The sequence below is a fragment of the Accipiter gentilis genome, chromosome 4 (genome assembly GCF_929443795.1).
Source record: "Accipiter gentilis chromosome 4, bAccGen1.1, whole genome shotgun sequence".
NCBI classification, from domain to species: domain Eukaryota; kingdom Metazoa; phylum Chordata; class Aves; order Accipitriformes; family Accipitridae; genus Astur; species Astur gentilis.
In genome coordinates this window covers 36,869,929-36,884,182 of record NC_064883.1, presented here as the reverse complement: position 1 = coordinate 36,884,182, position 14,254 = coordinate 36,869,929, and positions in this window count along the sequence as shown.

Below are 14,254 nucleotides of genomic sequence, written 5' to 3'. Positions count from 1 at the left end.
ACTGACAGCATCTTTCAGGCATCATAGCCTTGCAAAGACAGATGGAAATGCAATGTGTCTGCATTTTAATATCTGAATGTCTTCCACTGGCTGATCAGGGTCACACCTGTACTAGCTTCACTGGGCAGCAAAGAAGGGTTACAAGTACCACAGCTGGGGGCTGAAGTGACACCTGGTATAACAGAGCAGAGGCAAATCAAACGCTTATGTCCTCCCAAAGATTAATTGCTGCTGAAGATGAGGGCAGAATTTCTCTGATTATAAGAATTTGTACCTGGAACAAGAGGTATATCCTTCCTTTTCTGGGCTAGCACTTATTGTCTGCAGCTGCCTGAAAAAGAAAAGACATTTAGCTTAAGATTGCTGATAGCGTGAAGGAAATTTTCATTTCCCTTTAAGTAAAGAAATTCTGCTGTAGGACTAAGAATTTGAAATATGCAAAGGAGGCTTATGTGCAAAGGGACAGAAGCCCTCTCCAGCTGTGGAATTGGCCAAAGACATGAAATAGGAAGTGCTTGTTTTAAAAGTGTGCGAGACACTGTGCTGGCTTGCAGCATAAATTATGCATCTCCCCTTTCCTCCAGGCCTGCACTGTGCGTTCATGGCTGAACACACAGTCCTTGGCCACGGTGGAAAGAAGCTGTCTGGATAACAAAGGAAATGGAAGATTTGCTACTAGGCAGAACGGTCATTTCTCACTGAGCCGGTTGTCCTTAATGACACTGGAGTGTGCTGTTAGGATGGATGCAGCTACATTCCTGAGAAAGGAGCACTATATAAAAAAATCAGTGCTCAACTTCTGATAGCCATCCCAAGTAATTATCACCTCAGTAGGTGAAGGGGAAACAAAATTTAAAACTTATGAGAGAAATGAGGATAACTCCATCTCTGGAAAAGATTTCTTTATCATTCTAGACTGAACTAATCTTGTTGGCGTCACATTCAAATTTACTCAGCCCAGACTCTCTGCTCCTCTTCCTCTCCCATATACTTACACCATTGGTTAACTGTATGTCTAGACCTGGTCTAAAGCCCAGCCTCATTTAACATTCACACCATTAAGCATGCAAACACACTCAGGTTCAGATTTACTCTAAAACCCAGGGCACTTGCAAGATACGAGCTAAATTTGTCAGGTTGGGCCTGGGCTTTTGCACACATTGGGAAGAAATAATCACAGCTGAGCTTATCCCGACCACGGAGAGTGAAACTGAGCAGGGAGCATGATAACCCCAGCTCGGACCCTGTGTCAGAGGGAACAGCCAGCAGCACAGGCAGTCAGTGGCTGGAGATAGAGTCAACGGAAATCAACTCTGCTCTCACCAGGAATGCAGATGCATCTTTCTGGGCAAAATACACAAATGGAAATTTCGCTTTGCTTTCTACCATCAGCCATGAAAAATGTTGGAAGCTGTCACCTTGCCAACTGAGTATTATTTCTTGTATCATCTCTTTAAACAAGTACGTGAGAGAAAAACAGAGGAAGAGCACAATGCAGAAATTAGTATTTAATATTACTTGAAATGACAGTAAATGCTACCCAGTGGAGCACTTTTTCACAGCATAACCTGCTGACTTGATAATCAATGTAAAATGCAAACATAATCTCTACACGAGCATGAGAGAAAAAATGCATGAAGCATCTTCGGTGCAGAGGAGAAGCCAGTGGGTGAGTTGGTGGTACTGACTAGCCAAGCTCTAACTCTGAAGAGAAATCCTCAAAGCTAAGTGAAGCAAGCAAAAAGACAAAATGCATCCTCAGCTTGTGGCTACAGAGCTGTGTACTCTGGAAGACTGCACAGGAAGCGTGGTATTCCTTCAAGTGCTGTGGGAGATATATGATATGTCTGTTACATCCAAGAGCTAACTGTATAACAAATAGAGAACAGTCATTAAACAGGCACTGACTGGTTTAGTTTAAATTAGAAAATAGTCAAGCTAGGGCAGTGACACAGAACATACTCCTATAAAACATGAAGCTACCTCTGACTATAATGGGGCTGTCCTCTCACATTTCATTGCCAGAAAAGCACGCTAACTGCAAAATACTGCTCGGCCCTCATAAAACTGTACTCAGTTTTTGAGTGCTTTATTTATGGCATAAGCGGTGCAATGACATTTTAAATGCTTTCTCTTTGAATGGCAATAATGATCTAATGATTATTTAAGTGATTTTCTCAAACAGTCCTGTATTTAGGAAACTGAAATGTATGAAAAGTATTGCCATGTAAATGTCAGTGAAAGTAATTAAGCAGTGAGAAATTTAAGATGATATCACTTGTTCCCTTTTTCCCTCTTCTATTGAGATTTTAAAAAGCAAGCAGAACTATGATGTCCTGGGAAATATTATAAGATGAAAATGTGGCATAATCTAAGAAAGGGCTTCCATCTCCTCTATTGCAGTTGCCACATCGTATTCATATAAAAATTGAGAATGAAGTATACATGAATTGTACACTGGACTCCCTGAATGTGATTTAATGGCAGACATTTCTGAGTGTAAACTGCTATCTTCATTACAGCAGAAAATAGTTTATCAGGGGACTAATAGCCTGAAAGTTATTGAACATTTCAGAGTAAAAAGAAAAAGGCTGCTATGTGTGTTGTCCAGTGACTCTATGAATTGCCATGAATGGAAGATTTTTAGTACAGATGAGGCAATATGCTTCAGAAATTTTTTAGCAATGTTTATCAGGAGAGGTCCTTCAGTCTTCATGTCACCGCAATGCTGAAGTAATGGTTTAGATTCGGCTGATCCTTGAGGACAGAGATTGCAAGTCAGTTGATGTCCTGAGGTTTCTTACAGAAGGTTGGAGGTTCCATGATACTATGATCTCTTTACCAAACCAGTCCAATTAAGACCAAAAAATGACAAGGCAGAACTCTCTAGAACTAGAACAAATTGCCTAATCTTCTTTCTGGGATGTTTTTTTTTTTTTTTTAAAGTTCAGTGTGGATATCACTAAAGAAATTATCTTTCTTTTCTTGTATATATGCTAATGCCAATATCATGGTGTTGATGTATCTCTATGCTGATTCATTTTTATATGTGGCATGTTCTCTACTCAGTGAATTCACTCACTCCTTAATTTTCTGTACAACAGCATATATTTCATTAGATGTTTTTCCCTCCTGCAGAGATAGATAACTCTGAAGAAACATTTATCACTGATTACTGCAGAAAACATTCTTGAATTGTGAGCTGTGTACTGAGTTTCTCGTTATTTTGATTTTTTTTACTTACTCTTATCTGTTTTCTATGTAAAAGTTATTTCCAAGATGAAATCTTTTATGTGGCTCTTAATTATAACTGATTGCTAGGTTCAATTATTTTTCTGCTATTAAAGATTCTGTGTTATTTTATTAATATTTCCATTAATTAATAGAGATTATGCCGCAATCTGTTTTTTTATCTTGAAGAAATTATGACTCAATAGGCTTTACTATTTATTTAAATAGATATTTTACTAAACATAAACGAATTAAGAAACCATCTGTTGCATGTAGGTGGTGTTTTTCCATTGTTAAAGGGAGCGTATGTGTGTATATTGTGAATATACAGTTATATATACATATATATAAATAAAAGTCGAACAGTACTCAGCATCAGAAGCTTAAAGGCTGGTATTTCTGTAGCTGTTTATGGAAATTTTATTTGAGATATTGATACTTTACCTCAATGCGCAGAAATTTGCATGGCCTTGATGGATAACAGATTTTATTCCATCACTATGGGGTATGTGCTACAACCTCCTTGCTAAGTGTGGGGTATCCTGATTCAGGAAGAGCACATGAGCTGGCTGTTGGGTGTTCTGTGAAAAAGAAGTGCCACAGTTTGGAGTGGTGCAGGCTGGAGTCCACTGCAATGCAGTCATTGATGATATGTTGCAAGTTTAACACTCCATCAGAATTTTTTGTGATTTAGTACACACCTTCTCAGCTGCTGTCGTCTCTAAAGTGTCTTCCTGTCCTCAGTGGAACCTATGTATCTGGAAGGATGAGTCTTTTCTCTGTGGTCCCAGTCATCCACTGGCATCTGATAACATATTTATGTCTCTCCAGGGTCACACTGCCAGACTCCTTGCTAAATGGCTTGATCAACAAAGTTGCTGAGAAGCTGCAGCTTCTCACCAAGAGACATGACTTGCCTGGTAGTGACCAAACTCAATTGGTATTTTCATGTTATTAAGAAGCATAAAGATTTTTACAGTTAAAAAAAACAAAAACAAAAAACTACCAAAACAACATGCTGAAACAGTGATTTTGAAAGCTGACTGCTGCCTAGACTGCCTCAGAGTCAGCAACAGAAAAAAAGATCTTCAGAAAGAAGATTCCTATGAGAGTCTGTAATGAAAAGCATTCCAATGGCTAGTACCTTACAGTTATGGCCACAGTGTATTTTGGTCTCATACATCCAGTAGTGGACTATTTTGGACAATTATTCACTCCCTCATCTTCTCCTTGCTCTATACCCTAGACATGACTCTGGGCAGCCCACTCCTACACTAGTGAAATGTTTGCCTCCTGCCCTTGGTACAGTGGGAGTGTCCCTCACCCCACATTTCATTTGGACTGCCAAACTGTGAGGCCAAGAACAAAAGGTTTTCTTTCTGTCTGATTTTCTGTGAGTATATTTTATTCAGTAGTTTCAAAACTCTACATATTTTATAAACATTAGATGGATTTATCGCCTGTGACTTCCTGATATTCTTCCAGGAATTAGCTCTTTGAAGTGCCTTCCCAGAGAATATTACAACTAAAAGATATGTCTGTTCCATTGTAAACTTACTGAAACTATTCTATCTTTTCAGATAGATAACACAACCTTTTCCCAGGCTGCTAGAATTTAAACCAGTCTCTTAAGCATTCTCAGATCAGTATAGTGAATAGGTATGTCTGATGTCTTTCCATGCTTTAGAGACTCCAAAGCCAATGGTTTCTAGGAAAGGAAGAAAATGTGTTTAGCTAGTACCTGCTGTAAACCCCATGACTTGTTCTATCCAGCTGCAGATATTATTGCTCAAGGACATACATGGTGGTCCTGAGTGTAAAAGAAACTAGTAAAATTGGAGGATGGAAATGAGTCCAATGCATGTTGATAAACACAGAATTTCTTTGGAGATCTATAATGCCCATGAAGAAAAAGATGGGTCAAAGGGTTCCTGTTTTCATGAGGACAACAGAAAGGACGTAGTCCTAGAGTCACAGTTGTTCTGTCATTCCTGTGCCTGGCCAACTATAGAAGAAGCTGTTACAGTAATGCTGGGAACCTATTTTGTACAGCACTGACTTGATTTTAGTTAAACAATTATTTAGACAATTCAGTCACATACGTAAGTGCTATCGTTCTCTTGCTTAATGACTAACAGCAGATTATAAAATGTGGCAGCCCTTCATGCCAGCTAGTGAAGCTAAGCCATTAGACTGAAATGGCAAGGAAGAGTCACAAAACAGACACCAAAGTGATGCTTGTTGATGAGTAGTCTTTCTGGGAGAAGGGGCTTGGGGTATGGCAACACCCAATCACCTATGTATTTTAGTCAATGGTCTTTAGCACGAAAAACATGAGCAGCAGTGGGAGTCAGGACTAGAGCCCTGATCACTTCTAAAACGTCAGTCTCCATCTTACTTTCTTTATTAGACTTTGTGCCTTGCAAAAGCAAATGAGAAAATTCTCTTGCAGAGAATGAGTCCTCTCCCTCTGTCTTGATGGCTATTTGAAAGCAGCTTTTCAGAAGGTGATTCACATCTCAGCCTGCAGTTTAGGTTAAAGAACAAGGGAGCATTGGCCTATCTTCATGATTCCAACCTAAAGAACTAAATTAACAGCCTAGGTTCTTGCACTGAAAGTTACTGTCCTGGCATATCTTCTGCTTCTTCTCTAAGTGCCTGTGGGTTTTGTGTGTTTGGTCTGCCATTGTAGAAATAATCATGGAACACTCTGTCTGATTGAAAGAAATAATGAAAAGACAGAGCCAAAAGACACATTAACAGTATGGTATTGAAATATGCTTCTAGGACTGAGCAGCAGAGTAAAGTGGCAAGCTGAATAAGATCATTGGAATGTTGTGACTTTGCAGGGTAAACCCACTCTTTTAAAGAGGGAATAAATTCTGCTAAAAGTGTTTGAGACTTTGGTTTCAGAGGTGGCAGAAGATGTTCTTTGTACCTCAAGACACTTACAGACAAGTTAGAAAACTGAAAAACTTTAACAGATTTGAAAACTGTTAGGAATTCAGTTTTGATTTTTATCCCAAATGTCATAATCCCCAACATTGCTTAACATGAATTTGTTACTTGTGTAGGTGCCCTTTGTGTTGCTCTTACTGATGGCATCATTGTTCCCACAAAATACATTACATTTTGTTCTTTAATGATTAATCACTCCACTTTCCTATTAACAAAAGCAGCAAGTGGGATACTAGTTTCTTTCCTCCCTGCTGAGAAGAACATTTTATGTGGTTTCCTTACAAAAGACAGTAAGCAGAAAGAGAGACTGGTTACTGTGAATAGCTGCTACGGATACAAGTTTCTTATCTCTGTCACTCTTCTAAGACTGCATGGAGTGCTTGTTAGCATATTAACTAAAAGGCATTTAATACTGAGTATAACTACATTGCATTAAACTATACTTGCCCGTCTTATTTGGTTATAGTCCATTCTGCAGAAACAAATGTCAAAGGTCAGTTTTCCCCGTTAATTATAAAACTTCAAAACTAAGACATACAAACCCTTTAGTGTAGATGTTAATAAGAGCTGACAGACAGCCTCATAGGGTACACAAAAAAGACCAGAACTGACTAAAGAAGCATTTCACATACATATAAGCCTTTACCAACAATATATCAAACATTTTCAAATAACTCATTAAACAAAATTTGGAGGAAATGAACTTCTGATATTCTTTGTATAGTGCTCCTTATGCTATTGCTGACATATATGTAGGTCTGTGCTATTTCACTATAGAACACTAAACAGTGCATCTTGCCTAAAGACATCCATCTCTGGATGTCAAAAACCTCAAACATAAAAGCAGCAAGATGAACAGACAAATGAAATCAACTTAATTCAACAGCATGAGGATATGGGTTGTACTTCTTACTAAGATTAAATAAATGGGCACTTAAATGACTGCTATGTGTGAAATGACTTGATTTGTTTCACACATACACTCAGTATTGTGTTAGCAGTATATCTAATATGAAGAATAACAAAAGAAATAACTTTTGCAGTGGTTATTTGACTGTGGTAGAAATAACAATACCACAATTACTATTAGTGAAAAGCTCTTGATGTCATTCTGCAACTCTCTCTGATTCTTCTTTCATTTTAGGCTCTATGAAAGCAACATTTTCAAAGGCCTTCAACCTTGAGTCATGTAAGCTATGCAAGTGGCTATTTGCATATGTAAACTGTGCACTAGCACACCCAAAAGCATGTATTATAACTATGAGCTGACTTCTCTAGTCCGCGTGAAAAAATCGCAGTCTGAGTGGCATGTACACTGAACATTTGTGCTCAAAGAACACTTCAGCCTCTTCTTGAGTGTTACTTTGAGTACCAAACCATGAACACAAAGAATTGAAAAATTGAACCAATGGAAGATAATACTTTTAGCAATATATAATAATATATTGCAGGACCAGAAAGTAGCACACTAATACTTAACCTTACGGAGTGTTGTATGTCCTTTCTTCACTCTGTTGAGTTATGTAGCTCTTATAAAATTTCAGGACCTTTTCAGGTTGTTATCAGTTAAGAGAGTGTTGTAAGGAACTAGACCACTGCAGTCTGGGAGTTGATCCAAAGTCTATTTAAATCTCTTGAAAAACAGGTGATGACTGGTCATACTCTCTCAGGCGCACGCTTCATGTATATGGGATTCTTAATCAAATATAGATGTTTTGCCAGGGAAGCAGGCACATGAGTGATTTGCTTAGTCAAGGTCTATGAAAAAAATGAGATTATCCTTGTCAGCACATAATGGTAATTATCTTACGGTGCTTGGCTTCTGAGGCACTTCCTTGTAACTTGAACTAATTCAATACTAATTCATTGAATACACTGAACCAGGGATATTGTGCCATTAAATTAACTTAAATAGCTCTGTAGCAACCTGGCAGCAATTCAGCTGGTGTTGCATAGATCTTCATCATCAGTTATCCCTGGTGTCTCTACAAACTGATGTGTTTTACCAGGACTTTTATTGCTGGGATGCATGAGTTTATGTATGAGCTACTGAGTGTGAGATTAACAATCCATATACTCTGCTTGTTTTCTTTGGGCAGCTAATGAAATAATTTCAAAAAATTAATTATGGGTTTTCTTCCCTTGATGATCTCACAGTAATCTTATTAATGCTGAGATATGAAACGATCATAAAACCAAGGTATGTTTTAAATACATTGGGCAAATTTTGAGACTATCCATGAAGCAACTTAATTACCTGCCTTACAAATGGCACACAACAAACACAACTGCAGACCACAAGACACAGCACAAATACAGGCTTTGTTTAAAAACTGTCAGAGCAGGCAGATTTAGATTTATCTGAATGGATTTACTTACTTTGACAATTTATGCCTTGACTTTGTTCACTGAAGTCCTCAGCAGATGAGGAATTTAATAGATTTTTTTTGGAGTAACCACGTGCTAATATTCATAGATAAACATCTGCTGAGAATACATTCACAAACACGTTGCATTTTGATGGAAAACTTCATCAGGCAAAGCCGCACATGGGAACTCTTGCTATGTGCATAATACAAGATTAATGGGCAACTGAGAATGGGCCTTGAACGTTGTGAGCGGTCCTTAATGAACAACGCTACAAATACTTTATATTAAGAGGGAAATTTATTATCTGGCATTGTTCAAGAGTAATCCTTACTAAATCCAGAAAAACTAGGCTGTCACGTCTCTGCGAGCGGCCCTGTGTCAGGGTTTTGCTGCTGCTGCTGCCCAGGGCTGTGGGTGTCCCTGTCCCTGGGCTGGGGGGAGCAGCTCCTGGCTGTCCTCGTCCCCAGGGAGGGTGCCCGGGGCTGGGGCTGCCCCTGCTGTCCCCTCAGCTTTCCTGGCTGGGGGTGGGATGGACCCTGCCTGCCCAGAGCCCCCTGTGGCCCCCAAATCCCCTCCACAGGGAGCTGCCAGACTGCAGGGCCCCGAACCTCTGCCTGGAGACCAGGCCTTCAGGGGCAGGTGGGAAGAAACAGTGGTTTTTGGTGATATTTTTCAAGATTTAAAGACCTGAAGAATTAGATGCAAAAAAGACTAAGAGCACCAGAGGAATCCCAGATAACCACGTTTTAAGACATCACTATAGCATTCGTATTTGTTTCACGAATAGCTCAACCACTGCTAAACCCCACAGAAAAGAAGGAACTACCTGAGAGTCAAGTGACTAAAAGACAAATTAAAACTGCCAGTTTAAAGTTGCTTTCAGGGTTTTCATCACACTGGAAGAGACATTATAAAATTGTCTAGTGCGGGGAAAATCACAACCCTGCTTCACTGATAGCAGCCAATCATTTATGCCTGAGATGAACCCGAGGACAAAACACTTCCATGGCCATAGCGTGGTTGAAGTTAGGTCCTTCAGGGATTGCAAGGAAGACACGGTTCCCCTGAGAAACGCTGATCTGAGTGCCGTGCTTCTTATCCCTGGACTGGGGAATAATCTAGAGGAAAATAACCCATTACCTCCTTAAAATTTGGCTTTTAAAAGAAATATTAATTGTGAAAGCACAGAAGAAGAAATAGAAAGTTTTGTGTCAGAGAATTTAAAGTCATTTGAGTGTATGGTACTAAAATCTCATCTTGTTAAAAGTTGAATTGTTGTAAATGCAATGGCAAAATACACAACAAACAGTTAAATAACAGCAACAAATGACTGAAGTGTCCTCAAATGAAATTCTATTAACTGTTATGCCAACTATATAAAAAGGTGAAATTAAAGTCTGTATTCCTCCCCCTCAGTGCTCCTGTAGAAAAATAACCTTTTCATCATTGCAGGTTTGTTTTCACAAGTTCTGAAATTATGGAGTATTATAATTGTATATGTGCACTGCAATTATGAAAAAGGCAAAGTCAGAGTAGCTATAGGAAGCCTGTGTTGGAATGACTGTCAAATCAGTATTAAAAAGAGAAAAAAACAAAGAGCAAGGAAAGAATCTGTAACATGAAAGAAAAGGTGAAGACAGAAAAAGAGTAGAAAAAACATTATTTTCATTATTAAACCAGACATTGGGAAGATTTGGCAAGATGGACACTGGCTAGTCAAAACACCAGTGATTAAAGAAGTATCTCCTCACCCACATCAGTGTTGTCTCTCGCAGTTTAGTGGCTCCAAAGTTGGCTGTTGCTCAAGACACATCAGGACCTGGCAGAGAGGGGAAGCAACCACAGACACATATGTACCACAATATTTTTCAGACTGATCACGTCATTCAGTTAAACTGAATTTGGGAAGCCTTGCTTTAGTCTGTCAGATGTTCCTGAAGATAAGACATAGCCATATCTTATTACCCATTATTAATAACTACATATTTGTAAAGAGAAAAATAGCAGGATTTCTGTTAGGTTTAAAACACCTAACAAACAGTTAATCTGTGTCTCTCTAGAAGAGTCCTTCATTAGATTATTTTTATTCACCCAATTTAATTAACATAAATTCCATGAGATTATTCACCTCTTCATATTTTCCCATTTTATAAGCTGTTCCGATAATCCATGATAAACTCATAAGGATGACTTGCTTTTAACTGACATTCCTCTCACCACCTCTCAACCGTTTCTGATCGTGACAGTTAGTGAAAAGGACTTATGGCTAATAGTTGAGAATTAGAAATTCTTTATTTTTATTTATTTAGATAAAACCATTTCTATCGAAGGAAGAGGCATTCTGTTACAAGCTCTCCAAATCCAGCCATACCAAAAGTCTGTAGCTGAAGTAACTGGTTTTAGTTATTGGGTTACATTCCCCCCCCCCCCCCCCCCCCCCTTTGGAATCAAATTATTCTAATTAAGGGCTGCATTGATTTTACTTGACTGCAATTGCAGTATTTCCTAAGACAGGGAAAAATGTCAGAAAAAAGCAAGGTTCATTGGGAGATAGATGTGAAAAGAAATTTATTTTAAATTCAGCTTTTTATGTTTTCCACTGATTATAAATTACTTTTCAATCAACTCAAAATACTCCTGCTATCCCATATAATGAAAAGAGAGACAAAATGTTACAGAAAAGAATATTCTGCTGATAGAAGGATTCAGATTCATGTTCAATAATTCTTTTTTTCTCAAATATTTCATGTAAATCCATAGGACTTCTGTGCTGTAACACTTTCAAGGTAGGGTGTTCTGAAAAGAAGAAATTGAATACATTATGGATGGGGTTCAGAAATTTCTGATGTATTATTTTCTAAGGTTCATTTTGCTTTAAGTCAGTTTTATTCTGGAAGCTGCTCCTGACAAAAGACTGCAGATGGGGAATAAAACCCCTAGCTGTACGTATATATGGCTATAGCCACATATACATGAGCCATAGCCACTCACAAAGGTGCCTTTAGCTAATTTCATGAAAATGCTGTCTTGGTGCTCAGTGGTGGTCAAAAGTCAAAGAGAAAATTAAGTAAGGACCTTTAATTAAGATCCTTTAATATGTATTCCTTAACAAACAGAAATCATCACTAAGTTGTCATAGAAATCAATGGTGTACCCACTTCTTTATTGCTGTGTGCAGCTCTGATTCCTATTGGAAAAGGGATGTAGCAAAGCTAGAGATGATACAAAGAGAGAAGAAGAACATGATCAGAGGGACAGAGCATCTACCATATCAGGACAGATTAAATGGCTGTTGTGGGTTAACTCTGACAGGCAGCTCAGCCCCACACAGCCACTCGCTCACTCTCCCAAAGTGAGAAAGGGTGAGAGAAACAGAAGGGTAAAAGTGAGAAAACTCCTGGGTTCAGATAAAGACAGTTTACTAGATAAAGCAAAAGGTGCACACACAAGCAAAGCAAAACAAGGAGTTCATTCCCCACTTCCCACGGGCAGGCAGGTGTTCAGCCATCTCCAGGACAGCAGGGCTCCATCACGCCTGACGGGGACTTGGGAAGACAAACGCCGTCACTCCGAATGTCCCCCCTTCCTTCTTCCCCCAGCTTTATATACTGAGCATGACGCCGTATGGTCTGGGATATCCCTTGGGTCAGTGGGGGTCAAGCTGTCCCGGCTGTGTCCCCTCCCAACTCCTTGTGCCCCCCCAGCCTCCTCGCTGGTGGGGTGGGGTGAGAAGCAGAAAAGGCCTTGGCTCTGGGTAAGCACTGCTCAGCAATAGCTACAACATCCCTGTGTTATCATCAACACTGTTTTGGTCACAAATCCAAAACAGCACACTATGGGCTGCTATGAAGAATATTAACTCTATCCCAGCCAAAACCAGGGCAATATCCTAGCACTATCCTGAGAAGAGTGATGACTACAGAGAGGTACCCCAGAGTCAACTCATGATTGGGGCAACAAGGGAAGCATTATTCACAGCGTCTCATAATATAAAACTAAAGGGACACACAACTAAATTATTAGGTTACAGTGTTAAAATAAAAATTATTGCTTTTTCAGACAATGCATAATGAAATTGTAGTACTCAGACTTTGAGGATGCTCTGTCATTCAGAAAGATATAATCGTGTTCAGTCCAATTCAGGGAGGACAAACCTAATAGTGAATATTAAGTAGTAAGCAGTTGGTGGATGCAACTTTGACTCAAGATATTTCCAGACTACTGTAAGCTGCAAACTGGGAGAACACACGCAGGAAAGAATAATTTTAACCATAGTTCTCTTCCCATCACTTTTCCCCCTGCATCCACCACAAATTCCTGCCAGAGACAGACTAATCACCTGGACTTATCCCTAGATTGATATAGTATGGCATTTATGTTCTTATTCTCAAAGAAGTTATTAACAGGTGAACACAAACCAAGACTGAGCAAGTGAAAATCATCATGCCTAATGTAAGCTGGTATGGCTGTAGTAATCTCTAAACATCGCAGTCCAGGACATTAGGAAGTTCAGTTCACATTGCACATAAATAACATCTTTATGAAAAGACTAAAAATGCATCTGTAAAAATAAAGCTCTTTGGAGATGTGAATTAAACAGTGTCACCTTGGCAAGCAAATATTTAGAAGAATGGAAAAAACCCTCAATGTTATCCACACATTTATATAAGTAGTAAATGCAGTTTATGGGTGGATGTTATCATAACCTATTCTCACAATCACTTTGCTGTTCTCAGCAATTGCCAGGGCAAAACATTTCTGCAAGAACATAAAGATAATGGCACAGTTAAATTTAGTTGACTATTTTAATCTTAAAATTCAGCCTCTAAACACATGTAATTGATAGTATACGAGTGAGTCATGGAAACTTGCTTTTTATGAAGAAAATTACTAATGTTCAGTTCTGACTTTTCTCATTACTTTTTATATCACCAGTTTCCTTCCAGTACGCAGTTTAGTGATCATTGATCCACAACATTTATAGTAATTTAAATGTATTTCAGATGCTCCTGCCATTTCAAAATGCTCATGAGTTTCCAAGTTATTCTACTTCCATTTTTGTTCTTTATGAGCAGGTCATTATTAACCAAGTCTTCAATGATGAACCCTGCTTTCCTCAGGCTGGAACGTGTCCCCTTCAGAGACAGCTTGCCAAGTCCTCTGCACCATGCTACCAGTCCAGCACAACTGGCAAGCTCAGCTATGACCAGCAGAGAAAAGGCACTGACACCAGAAAGGCAAAGGAGGTTCTGTGAGATGCATGAAGGCTACCTTGATGAGCTCAGACACTAGCTGATGTTGTGCTGCCCTGCAGTTTCTCCCATTCTGCCTTGCAAGGCTGCACTGTCATGGAGAATCATGCTAGGTGCATGCTTCCAGGTATACTTTCAGTTATACGTGCCTTTGACTTTGCTCCTTTTGGAGACAGGTAAAGCTCTGTATATTTTCCAGTTGAAGCAAGGAGAAAAGGAGGACAAGCTGCAGTTCAAATATTATTTCAATTAACTTTTAAAATGAAAACCTGAACTTTCAAAAATGATGACTGTTCTCAAGCTTCACTTCTTTGAGTCTGTTTGCATGCCAGGACAGCCCCATGGGACTGCCAGGAGGCCTGGTAGATAAACTGAGTGGCTTTTGGATAGAAAAGAGCCAGCCACAGCCAGTGAGACTAGCTATAATGTTGTCACAGGACCCT